This window comes from Perca flavescens, chromosome 9 (assembly GCF_004354835.1).
Source record: "Perca flavescens isolate YP-PL-M2 chromosome 9, PFLA_1.0, whole genome shotgun sequence".
Taxonomy (NCBI): domain Eukaryota; kingdom Metazoa; phylum Chordata; class Actinopteri; order Perciformes; family Percidae; genus Perca; species Perca flavescens.
In genome coordinates, this window is record NC_041339.1 from 8,216,414 (window position 1) to 8,230,789 (window position 14,376).

Sequence of the window (14,376 nt, forward strand, 5' to 3'; positions counted from 1 at the left end):
GAAGTAAGTTCTTATAGCTGCCTGAGCGGGAAGGTTCTCTTAGCTGAGCAGACTAGAAATATCTCCTGTTGCCAAGTTGTATGTAAGGTCAAACCTATTTACTAGAGCAGTGAACAATGTTTTTATTGCATAAGAACCTTATGGGATGGGAACTATTGTTCCAGGTATCAGTCAAATCTGACAATTGACCATGGTATTAGCGCGTTAATGCCTTGCGAGGTGTCCATTATCAGGAATTAGTAGATGAACAGCTTCACTGGAGCCCAGATTAGGGTATGTACCCTTACATAACCTGGAGTGGTCACAAATTCAAAATTCCTAAATGTGTCTCAGAATAAAAAATAAATAATATTTACTATATTGACAATCTGTCAGTCTGACAATTGTGAAGTTGCAGGTATTACTTAATGGGAGGAGCAGAAGGGAAATGGCCTGAACAATACAATGCCACTGCTACCCTTCCATCTTTTCAGTATCAGGAATATTTGTCTTTTACTTGCTCATGAAAGAAGCTTCATCTGATTAAACAAATGTACCACTCACATGGCTGCCAGCGGTCATTTCTTTTGATATTATACTCAGAAAAAACATGGTGGCTGTTCTGTAGACATCAGATTTACGCTTAACCCTTAACCCTTGAATGCATACCTCTGGTCTTTAGCGACCAGGGACTATACCACACCCTGTCTAATTCGTTCATTTAATCCAATTAACACTGAACTCATTGGTTTTGTTTAGTTTGTTTAGCATTTAAAAATGTTCTGGTCTCAAAATGATGAAAAGCTTTGTTTTTGTCATGTTTTATTGTCTCTAAAACCTGGAGACCCCAGGTATTTAAGAGACTTATGGAAAACAGAAGACCTCACAAGCAGTGGACATTGGCCTTCAGCTGTTGTGGCCACAGGAAAGAGGTGCCACAACTTCCAAAAGCTAACGGATGCTCTAAAAAGCCTAAAATAATACTTAATATGATTGTTATTTATGGCTTGATAAGTGCAGAATGGCTAAGTGCTCCGTGTTTGCAAAAACACCCATGCATTTAAGCGATAAAGAAAATAGTTTCTAAAAACATTTAAGGTGGAAATTGGGCCAAGCAGTTGTATAATCATTCCTGTATTTTGCATTTTGCACCTATAACGCTGTGAGTAGAGAAATCGTTTATGATCGCTAATGTCTCCTGTACACAGTTTAAAGGCACCCCGTGGAGTGTGACCACTAGTAGAGCTATGGAGATTTTTTTTTACGAGCAGGTCCACCATTTGTTTGTATCAAGTACAAGGATGCATGAAAGGCAACGCGATTCACATTGTGTGAATGGTTTCAAACTACTCGTTGAATATATAGTGTGGCGGCCCTGGGCCATACGACTTACTCACATGGTCTCACTCTCCCTCCAGGCAGGCTGGTGCCATACCCCAACTTGTTTTTTTTTGTTTGGGTTTATGTTAAAGGTTAGGGGAGCATTTACCCTTCCACAGCATCAAACACCCACAATAAACTACTGATTACTGACATCACATAGACTACGTTTACAAACTGTCGATTTTCGGGTTATGGACGGGTTAAGGTCACTATTCGGGTTTCTGAAACATTCGGAATAACCCGTTTACATGCGTGAGCAGAGAGAGTTACTCCTGTATACATGGAATTTGTAATCAATTGGCAATATCCCGATGTAAACGGCGACGCACGGTTAGCGTCTGGACGTACGGACAACCTTAAGACGCAATAACTTTTTGGTCACCTTCTTATAAATCTCACTATCTCGGTACTTTCTGCCGTCAACAAAAGACATTATATTCATGGTTTTCACCACACTAATAAAGAAATTGGTTTCCTCCTCGCTCCAAAAGTGTGGTGCTGTGCTGCGTCTCGCCATGTTTACCTCTACTTCTTGTTTACTTCCAGTATACTGCGCGCAGGTTTTCTGCATTGATATATATATATATATATATATATATATATATATATATATATATATATAGCTATATTATTATAGTATATAATTATTATTATAACTATGTTTTCTGGCGCATACAAGAAGTTCCTCTACTCAAAAGACCAAGATTCCTTGCGAATAGAACATGTGCAGAACACAAATCAATGTTCCTTTTGATGGGGATATGCCGATACCCGTTTACATGACCAAAATTTCGGGTTAGAAAAGGGGTAACCCAGGTAGCATATTCGGGTTTTTAAAAACCGGAATATGAGTATTTTCGGGTTTTTACCGGTGTTTACATGGCCGTGCGCGACCGGGTTATTGCTAATATTCCGGTTTTGAACGGGTTATTGGTTGCATGTAAACGTAGTGAATGTAGTTTGATTTAGTTTAGTTGTCTTTAATAAAGTTACTTGTTAATTTAACTCATGGTGTGGACCTCCCTCTTTTGTATAGTTGAATCGTTGACAGTTGGTGGAAATAGAAATGTGGCAACAAAGACGTTGAAGTAGAAGACCGCTAACATGCAAACAATGTAAACAATGCACAATTTGGAATATTTCAAGAAATAGCTTTGCAGATGATGGAAATGCATTCACACATTTGTTCTATCTCAAGGATGCACACAATGCATTTTGGGGAGAAAACGATTTTTGTTCCTTTCTTTCCTTCTTCTGTCATATTTCAGAAAACTATTCAGAAAATGCAAAGACAAAGTGTATGGTGCCTATAGTAATTAAAACAAGTAAAACTGCAACTAATCCATAAAAAATGAGCTGTCAAAGTGTTTTATACTGTGTTTTTATGAATAACAATAGTGATGACCACAAATGTGCCAATTCTTGCTTGAAAATAAAACATTAACAATAAACCTACTACAACATTCAACATAACCATTTACTTTCTTCCCTTGGTTCCCTAGACCCATATGTGAAATAAAAAGTGACACGAACAAGGATTAATATTAACACCAACAGAAAACATCGGTGTGAATAAGTGGGCTTCCTTTGACACTCCCATAGCATAAAAATTTCACTTTATGAGGTTTTTTAACATTAATGAGTTCCCCCAGCCTGCCTATGGTCCCCCAGTGGCTAGAAATTGTGATAGGTGTAAACCATGCCCTGGGTATCCTGCTCTGCCTTTGAAAAAATGAAAGTTCAGATGGGCCAATCTGGAATCTTCCCTTTATGACATCATAAGGGGAAAGGTTACCTCCTCTTTCTCTACTTTGCCTGCCCAGAGAATTTGGCCAACCCATGAGAAAGAGAGAGACATCATGGCTTGCCAACAAGTGGCAGTTGGTCAAGGCCACACCTCCACCCTCCACCTTGCCTCCCTCTCTCCTCCTCAATAGCATTTAACACTACAGACACAGAAATGGCACATCCTAAGGAAAGCTCATTGTGGGACTGGCTCTAGTGGCTGTAATTCTGCACCAAGGCTGAATTTCAGGAAAGAGACTTCAGATACAGTACTAGGGGACAACTAAGGCCTATATAAAAGTATCCAAAAAGCAGCATGTCATAGGACCTTTAAGGAAGAGCATTCTTACTGTTGAATCACCAAAGGTCCCTTCCTGTACACCGTATGTTGTAGGCATTGTTTAATAGCCACCTTCATACTCCAGTGATGATAAGTCCTGTGTGCTGAACCCAGAGCGCTTCTCCATTCATCTCAACTTAACTCCATTGGACTCCATTCATTACCCCTTGCAGATAACCCAGCCGCTGGAAAAGGCAGAGTCAGCAGTAGACTCACTCTCTGAGATACACCAAATCAGTCTCTCTCTCTCTTTGATACAATAGAATATGTCCATGGTCTACTTTAGTGCAGAGTTTTCACTTTCTGTGGACTAAAATTGGATTTGGTCATGGTCTTGGCTTTTTATATTTACTTTATCAGATGAGGCTATGCTCTGCTCAAACCCACTGAAGAGAAATGTACCAACTAGTGAGCCAAATTTTCAAGAAAGATTTCCATATAAATATACATATTTGCCACACTATCACTTAATCCTACACCAAGTGCAAGCTTTTACTATATACCTGTCCTATATCTCATCTCATCTAGAGGTAGAAATAACCTTAATGTGTGAAACCAACCCAACCAATTGGTGTTTGTCTGATCATTGACTGAAGCTGATAAAGTCAAGCAGTAAGAAAGCAGTACCTGGTATTATGACGCCTAGTGCCTCTTGCAATGCAATGTAAACAAAAACCTCAATCTTAACACACAGTCATGAATAGAATAAATTATAATAATCACTGAGGTGTTTGAATCACAAGTTGTTTTTTCACATTTGCCATTTAGCCAACTGAGGCAGTAGTTAGTTTCACCCACTGTCATTTTACTCAACAAGCCGAGACTCAAACTGTAAGCAAGAGTGTCAGCCAGTAGTCTGAGTGTGTGTAACCCCCATTTTCCACCGGGTGCATCTGTGCTGCGTTCCGGAGGCATTGCGACCAATTGCGGCCATTCAAGTCAATGCTTGATATTCCACCACCGGCGTCACGGCACGTCCTAGTCTGCCTGAATCAGCGCTCTGCTCCGCTTAAGATAGGCTAGGTATATTTTCACGCGAGCCACGGGGCGTTCGGAAAGCTGGGCAGGAAGTGATACAGCAAGCGCATCCAGTCAATTTACCAAACCCCCACCCCCCCCCAAGAATCTGCAAGTTGGGCAGGCAAGACGTTCTGCTTCTGAGACGCTCCCAGTGTGGTATGGCGCATGGAGGAGGACGGAACAAAACCACAGCACAGACAATCTGGGTGAGAGAGATACTGTATATATATATAATATTTTTTGTGGCATTTTTGGCCTTTATTTTGACAGGACAGCTGAAGAAATGAAAGGGGAGAATGAGAGGGAATGACATGCAGCAAAGGGCTGCAGGTGGGAGTCAAACCTGGGCCGGCTGCATCGAGAAGTAAACCTCTACACGGGCGTCGCTCTACCAAACTGAGCTATCAGGGCACCCAGAGAGATATATTTAAAAATAAAAATGAATGAAATTGTCCAATCTTTTACCAGTGTTCAGAGATCTGTAGTAGGAACCAACATGGTCCTAGGACAGAGTGCCACGGACATGGTTGGGAAGTCAGAAAGTATTGTAGAGACGGACCAACCCATTGTGGGTTTCGGTCATATAAATAAAAGGTATATAAAGTACAAAGAACAGTTTGTCATGGTCTAATGATTAGTACAAAACAAAATGGCAAGTGTCATAGTGACAACACGCGTCAGTGGGCCCCTTTAATGTTTCGCAGCTTGACAGACATTCTCCAGAACAGCGGGGAGGGAGGAGGAGAGACAGTTAGACCCAGCAAAAGAGGATCTTGCATGAAAATAAGTCCCAGCCCGGTGTTTGGCTCATTTTCTGTAACCAATGCAGCATATAGGCACAGCGGAACCAGCCACCAAGCAACTGATTAGTTAGCTAGCTTGCCGTGCCTTCACGCCACAGCGTTCAGAGAAAACAAACCGAACAAAGCTGTCACTCATTTGGCAATATTAATGTGCTTTGAATGGATGCAAGTGGATTAATTTGACTCTTTTGGCGGCCGGCTCTCTGCCTCCCAATGTAACCACTCCACTGCTTGTTTGCCTGTTACTGCAAAACCTCAAATTCGTGATTTGCCACAACTCGGTTCATAAGGACGTTTATATGGAAGTTGGTCTGTTACCATGGCAATGATGCACATACAAATGGCTGCCACTCTGACCATTCTGCTACGTTGATTTGATTGGGAATGGCCTTTCTAGAATTTTATTTCTTTGTTTTCAGTACTTGGGATTTGTTGACAATAGGCTAAAATTGAACTTCCCAGAGGATGGACCCTTTTTGGACAATCATCTAAAACTTCCACTTTTCAAGTCTCCCAAGGAGATGAAGTAGTAGTATATTTTGATATATAAATGCTTAAAATACTATTGAAATACAAATACATTTGAAATACTTCTTTAGATACATGGATAATAGCTGGTTCCATTTTGGATCTGGTTCCACGTTGGCAAAATACCCGGGATCACAAAGCTCAGACACCAACAAATCTATTATTAAACTATCCCTTTTTTATTTTTATTTCATTGCAGAAAACATTTAAGACAAATATCACTGTCAGCAGAGTATATCAACTCTAATAATTAATTTTAAAGTTGAACATGTGGCTGTTGTGTGGTTGATGTGCTTTCTGCAAACTGGTGTCTGTATTGAACCAATGATTGTTTTTCTGTTCCATTTTGATAAAATGCTATTAAACTGCAAAGTTACCCTGTGGCCTTGATCATAGAACATTTCTTTGAATTGGAACTTTTAAAATATACGTGAGGCTTTGTACATCATAAAAAAAGTATGGAGTTATATTCCAATCTTTATTCAAGAGTGCATTCTTTCAATTTGAGAGCATTTCTCACTGATATTACGTTCAGATTTTGTCATAATTTCCCTCAAAACCTTGCTCTCACTGTCAAATAGCCACTGCTCGCGCTTGGATTTGCTCTGCTTGTGCTCAAACTTTCTGCTTGGACTCAGATATGTTGTTTCTTGGACAGATTTCCTGCTCTCAGCTTCAGCCCTTCTTCTCGCACTCAGGCTGATTCTGCACGTTTGCAAATCTTCTCCTCTCGGATCTCTCCTGCGCTCTTGGATTGTTTTGTCTTACGATCCTATCAAAATTCTCCATCCAACATTAGTATAAAAATAATAAAATTCATATCAGTCTGTATAGAACGTTTTAAGTACAATTTCACTAATATAATAAAACACTATTTAAATAGCAGTTATTTATTTTTACCCTAATGAAATCAATACAAAGCAAACTGAACAGAAAAGAACAAGTATTTTTGTTTCAGTTTCTCTTCTTAGAGGTGTGACTGAAGTACCCCTGTTAAGCTGCATCACAACTGTACTGTGTGTTGTATAACCACACTACTGTGTTGTTCCAGTCAGCACATTACTCCCAACTCAAAATCCCATTGGTTGCCCCTGTACTCACCTGTGTGTAGAGGGCAAGAATGTTGGCAAGTCTGATAATAATGTAATTGTAATTAAAATAATACAACTACACACACATCATGTTACATACACTTATAATTTCTTTATCTTGCTTAAATTCACAGGGTGCACAACAAGGCCCGGGAGAGAAAATGACTGTGATGTCCACAAAACCAAAGCAGAGAAGGTAAGGTAAGAGATTAGTAATTATGTTAAAGGCAAGGCAGCTTTATTTGTATAGCACATTTCAGCAACAGGGCAATTCAAAGTGCTTTACATAAAACATTAAAGAGCAGTTAGAAAACAATTAAAAAACAAATTTAAACATCAGGTAAAAATGATTTAAAAAACAAACAAAAAAAAAACCATTTCTCCGACCACAGGTCCTTTTGGTGTTTGTGTTAAAAGAAAAAAAGGAAAGCCATGTACACCTAATAGCTAATGTGCTGTTTGTCTTAAATAGGAGCACACTATACAAAGACAACAGTGGAGAGTTGCTGGATCTGTGTCCTGTGCCAGAGATCAACAAGTGCCAGTGCCAGAGATCAACAAGGACTTCACCCTTATTTCTCCACCATCACCTGCATAATCCAAGTGATAAAAGAGAGAACAAACTATTGTTTTCTCTGCTTACATGAATAGGTGCTTGTAATGTCTGCTGACATATACAATCAATTCAATAAATGGTGATAAGTCTCACTGATATTTCTTAAATCATTGTAGTTTTTCAGAGCAATAAGATAGATTATTAAAGCCATGTTCATATTTGCAAGAAATTAAAACCCTGATCAAGGCAAATAGGTTTTTCATGTTCTGTAACCTTTATAAAAAAAACGTTTTAAAAGTACACTTAAATTTACCAGAGCCGACACTTGCACGTTGTTAAGTGGCTTTAATTTACCTTGTCAAAACAATGAGTAAATCATAACAAACTGCACAATATTTGACACAAAACCTAAAAAGCATATGGTTCATACTATTGTGAAGCAGTACGCTTTGCCTGTAGGATTTACTGTAGAAGGAACATTGATATTGGCCAACAGATGACCCAGGTACAAGTGAGTTTGTGAGCAGGGTTATGATGTGAACTAAAATAAAGATAATATAAGCCTAGTGTTCACAAGAGGGATAATTCAGGTATTGCAACAAAAATAGGAGGTATATACAACTAGTAGAAGATAAATTAACTATACAAGAGCAATTAAGGTAAAACTATGAGACGCCGTATAGGAAGTAATTCATACTTCTGTCTTACTCTCACACTATCATAATCTTGCATATACACCACTATACTCATACACACACACTATTTTAATCCTTTTACATGTATGTATGAGAGGGTATAGTTGTGTATGTGAGAGACAGGCACGGCGTTATGGGTGGGCCTGACGGGCCTAGGCCCACCCACTTTTCAATAGGCCCACCCAAAACTTTTCTTAAAAAAACATTAATTAATTAATATATTATAATTTGGTGAAGAATTATTAAAAATCAGCAAATAATCTCATATTTTGTGCTAAAATTGTCTAAATGTTTAGTTTTCAAAAACAACTTAAAAAAGCTGGTCATGTCTATTTTTATGTTTTTGCGCAAGTTCAGCAGACAGTGAGGTTCGGGATGGATGTAGCTTGTCGGTATGCTAGGCTAGCTCCAAGTGATCTGAGAGTGTGAAAATCCTTTCCAGTAAAGGACAATGTTGCAACAGTCGTTGTTTAGGTACCTTAAACATGCACGAGCGGTCTCAGAGTCATCGCTGCAACTAGGAGATGAAGGAGAGCTGAGATCCACAACACCTAGCACATCTTTGTCTCTGCCACCCGAGGATGCTGGCGCGGTTAGCGCGGTTAGCGCGACCAGCGCCGGTGCTAGTGGCTCTGTCTCTGACTCGCGAGTGGATGATATAGCCCTGTGGATCGGTCTTCCGTGGATAAGCCCGCAGGTCAAGTGCTAAAGTATCCGGTCACTTCTTCTGCTTTAGGGAGTTCAATTGTTTAGGACCGCCAGATGATAACAGTATGGTATGTGAAGGCTACTCTGCCTGTATTGTATTATGTCGTTATATGAGATATGGATTAAAATAATCAATTCATAACTCGCTACAGAGCTGCAGGCGTAATTGTATTTCTACTTTCATATGAATGTTTAAAGCAGGCTTGGTCAGTGCTAAATATACTACTGTGATTAAAGGAGTTAAATAAAAGATGTCATTCATATAAATTCATGCATCACCTAATTTCATCATTACATACAGGCCAGGCCTCCAGGAAAGAACAGTTTGTTTAATGTATCTAATCTTGTGTTGTTCATATTATACAATGATTTATTACAGATTATCTGGCCAATGCTGGGTCTCTAAGGCCTTTGAAACGCATAGAAGACAAAGATCTCTTGGTGGAGGATATCATCATGTTTCAGCTGGTTCATCGAGTTAGTAGAGCACTTCAAAGGTTTGCGTAACTCAATTTTTTAGCAAACATAAGGTTTCTAAGGTGTTCATATTTTTGTTACACAGCCAATGTTCCCGGGTCTGGTGGACCCACCACATTATTAGGCTTTTAAATCAATACAGCCATAACAATTTATGTAAAAATACTTAACAGAGGTTTACTTAAGCTCAATTACCAATGATAGATACATCATTTATGGTTCATATTTGCCATTTACTCCTGTGAGATCATATGATCATGATTTTGTGAGTAAACAAGGAAATTCAATTATAAAAAAAGTAAAAAAAAATAGAAACAAGATTTTTGATTCATTATCATGAATCATTATCATTATTGGTGCTTATTTCTTAGAACTTAATCAGAACAGGTGAAAGTACTTGAAATGTAACAATTTTGTAACTTTGTGTGAGAATAGCAGGTACAAAGTTTCATAGAGGGTAAGTATTATTGCTAGTTATGGAATAAAAATCTTTTCATATGCCCTTCTGTCTGTCTTTGTCTTTCCCTCCTTTTTAAAAGTTTTCTACATGCTAGGTTTAATTTCTTTTTTGGTGTTCTTTGGTGTATTTCTTTTCCAGAGCAAGAGGGACCCTTGTAACTTGGGGGTATCCTGGCCTTTGCGATGGGAGCAAATGATATTACACCCCTGAGCTTCTCCCCACTACATTCAGTGGTTTTTGCATTAACTGCCTGCGGTTGCCAGTCCTGAAAGAATTTGAGGATTTTAAGGAAACTATGGATTTTGCATTAAAAAACACTCAGGGATTTGGTCAGGAATGACTTACAAGAACTCCTTAACATACATTATTAAAATCTGTTGCCTGTTGAACTTGACTAAATTGAAGAGGCATTGTTGTCAATAACTCACCATTTCCTAAAACAGTATTAATGTCTTGTTTAAACAATTGAAAATGGAAAAATTATTTGACTAAAAAGGAAACTTGTCACTGGCCTTTTATTAACCTTTATTAATTGCCTTGACATTAATGAAGTTGCTCACTGATAGAGTTCACTAGGCTCATAAATAATTGAATGCCATGGTTACCGTCATTGGCTAGTGTGTCTACAGTTTCTAGAATTCTGTTCATAATTTGTTTAATTGAAAATAAAGTCATTTTCTGGAACAACAACATTGAAGTCTCAAAATGTACGGGGGGGTCTTCATTCATTTCAGCGTTGTCACTCCTAACTAAAATATTCTGCATTGCCTCTGCACTGCTGCGCGCAACCCGGAGCGCAAGCCCATGTAAAATGATAGAAATTAAGGTCCCGTTGGGTCCCGTTGGGTCCCGTTGGGTCCCGTCGGGTTCGGACAAAGATCTTCAGCTCTACACCAAAGCTTCCCTGATTGTCATCCTCTTCAAACTGCTGGTTAATCGAGAGCAAGAAAGAGATCGTCCGAGTATAACCATTGAGCTCAGAGATTCATCTTTCCAAAATGACACGGTCATGTCCCAAATTGTCAGTTTCCCTCACAATTCACTGAACACACCGCAGTGTATCAGTGAAAAAGATAGCAATGTTTTCCTCATTACCATTTACTTCCACAAACAAAAACTGACCTTGAAAAAGAAACTAAATAAAATAAGAATAAATGTTTTTGTCCAACAATGTTGTTTTTGTCCTTAAAGTTTCTGCTGCTTGATTTAAATGTTCCTTGTTCCTCTGAGTTGGTGCTAGCTGTACTTTCAAAGCAGCAAGCCCACGAGATACTGATAATTTAAAATGGCCCCTTTAGCCAATGAGGAAGTGAGAATTTAAACTGTCTTCCTGATTGATCAAACCAACTTCCTTTTCAACTATACTCTCTCACACACCCTTCTATACTCTCTCACATACACTACTATACTCTCTCACATATACTACTATACTCTCTCTCATACACTACTATACTCTCTCTCATACACTACTATACTCTCTCTCATACACTATACTCTCTCATACACTACTATACTCTCTCTCATACACTACTATATTCTCTCGCATAAACAACTATACATTCTCACATATTCAACTATATACTCTCTCACACACTACTATTCTCTCTCACATACACTACTATACTCTCACATACACTACTATAATCTCTCACATACACTACTATACTATCTCACATTCAATGCTATACTCTCACACACACACTACTATACTCTCTCACATACACAACTATACCCTCTCATACATAGATGTAAAAGGATTATAATAGTGTGTGTGTGTGTGTATGAGTATAGTGGTGTATATGCAAGATTATGATAGTGTGTGTAAGACAGAAGTATGAATTACTTCCTATACGGCCTCTCATAAAAAACCTAAATAGCCAACAGACTAAGGAAGACATACATAAACAGGTGTTTTGAACTTTGGTTCGAGTAAAGTGGCAAACTTTTTGAAGTCAATCGACACACAGTTGTGTAGCTAGACATTCCAGTATCAACACACATATTAACCCACGCTTCCTCACTGTGTATTTACTAACCAGCAGCTATCGGGTCGCTGGTGAAAGCCCGCCTGTAGTGTTCTCTGTCCTGCGGTTGTCTCTGTCATGCTGCCTGGTCCTGTACCCATACATCCATGCCCTGTGTACCGGGGATTAGCTTCTGTTTCAGGGGAAGGGGGCGTTGCGTTCTCCTTGCCCTGTCACTGCTTGTTACGGTAAGCTAGGTTAGCCTCCTTGTGCACGCTTCTCAAATGTACTTTCAAACTCGTGGGATTTTTCCCTTAAAGGTCCCATGACATGGTGCTCTTTGGATGCTTTTATATAGACCTTAGTGGTCCCATAATACTGTATCTGAAGTGTCTTTCCCGAAATTCAGCTTTGGTGCAGAATTACAGCCACTAGAGCCAGTCCCACAAAGAGCTTTCCTTAGTATGTGCCATTTCTGTGTCTGTAGCTGTTGAGGAGGAGAGAGGGGGGGTAAGGTGGAGGGTGGGGGTTTGGCCTTGACCAACTGCCACTTTGCTTGTTTGAAAGCCATGATGTCTCTCTCTCTCTCACCTTGCTGATTCCAGATCGGCCCATCTGAGCTTTCATTTTCTCAAAGGCAGAGCAGGATACCCAGGGCTCAGTTTACACCTATCGCCATTTCTAGCCACTGGGGGACAATAGGCATGCTGGGGGAACTCATATTAATTTAAAAAAACCTCATAAAGTATAATTTTCATGCCGTGGGACCTTTAATTGTTAACCACCTTCCACTGCGAGGCACTTACTTTTATCTGACAGTCATAATCAAAAAAGGAAATGTCAACTCTGAAAGATATAATGTTATTTGCTCTGTGAAACACATTGACAAAGACGAAAACGTTACTCGATAATTTTATTTCAGTTTAGTTAGTTTTGCAAACAGACATTACAGTTTTAGTTTAGTTATCGTTTTTTGTAATGCCTCGTTTTCATTTTTATTTCAGCTAACGACAATGTTTTTTCCCACCTAGTTTTCGTTATTTTGTTCATTTTCGTTAACGATTATAACCTTGGCCTCTAGTGGTGTTACACATTTAAAATATATAAAAACGACATACGAAACAGGCTACATTTAGTGCACACACATTAGCTATATGCTCCGTAAAGTTCAGCTAACACATAGCTACTAGCATTAGCGCTTGGTGGGCTGAGGTATAAACACAGCCGTAAATTTGAGTGGGATGTAGAATGGTCGGCATTTTACAGTCACACACTCCACCAGCAGTTAACAGTTAGTTGGATACAAGCACCCCATTTCTGCAACAGGCAGTCCATGTTAACACAGCACACCTCGACTAGTCTTACCCGTTGACAGAGCAGCAGGCTAGTCTGGTACAACAATATTTCCACAACAAAAAAAACACAGCAGTTTCTGAACTCGCGTTGGGAGTTTCGTTGACGTTGGATGTAGTCCAGTTTGTTGTCTAATGAGCGGACACTTGCAAGCAGGATTGATGGAACAGGTGGCCGGCTAGCGTTAGCTTTCCACCGGCACACTAGTTCAACATTCCCCGCTGATGATGTCCCTTTACCGGCCAGATGCTTCGAGCAACACCGCTGGTCTCCATAACAGGCAGGCAAAACTCGCGTAGTGTGTTGAGTATTCCGTCTGTTATAAAGTGTCCTGCATATTCTCCAATCTGTACCAATGTATCCCGGTGGTACACGTATGCGGTAGTTTGAATGCACATAATTGTGAATAAATCTATCTATCTATCTATCTATCTATCTGCTGAGAAGCCAGTAAGTGAGGAATCAAGATGGCTGACGCTCGTTTTTGACTGGGCAATCCTCGGAAAAAGACAAAAGTTCAACCCCCTATGGGCTTGTTGAAAACATGCGGAAGTAGCTCCTAACACTGGCTGTAGTCCATTGCCACTGGGCAAAAAATCATCCGATGACGCAAAAACCTTTGGATTGGAAGACTTTTTTCCAGACCCACAATACAGAGATCTCTCTTCTCAGGGGGACATGAGGGAGGGAAGCACGGTCATTCAAAAATACTACCGTGTTTCTGCTGATACAAAGCTTAATGTTAAATCAGTGAAGTATCCCTTTAACAGTCCCTCCAGAAAAACGCGATTATGCGATCGCATAATTCAATGCATAATCAGCCAAAGTCCGCATATTTATGCGGGCGCCACATTTTTTCAAATACGGCCCACTTTCAACGCATAAATTGCCGATTTCCAGGCAAAATATGTGGGGCTTGCATGATTTCATAATCCCCGCATTTTCATTGTAAAAAAGTCACATATATCTTAGCAGAAAGTTGAAAAATGTTTGTGTTTACTTCACACAAGAGCAGCCATTTTCCCCTGTTGCCATGGGAACGTTATGAAGTGATGTAATTACGCGACGTGAACATCATCAAAAAACAGCGTGTTGGAGGTTAAATTTGACATGTACTTTGGGTCTTTTAAGTTGGTATCCAATAATAAAGCTATCTTAATATCTGATGTCTACTCAAATTTCTTTGTTTAAGTGCTCCTGCTGTCAACGAAAAAATCTGTCTCTTTTGTATCTT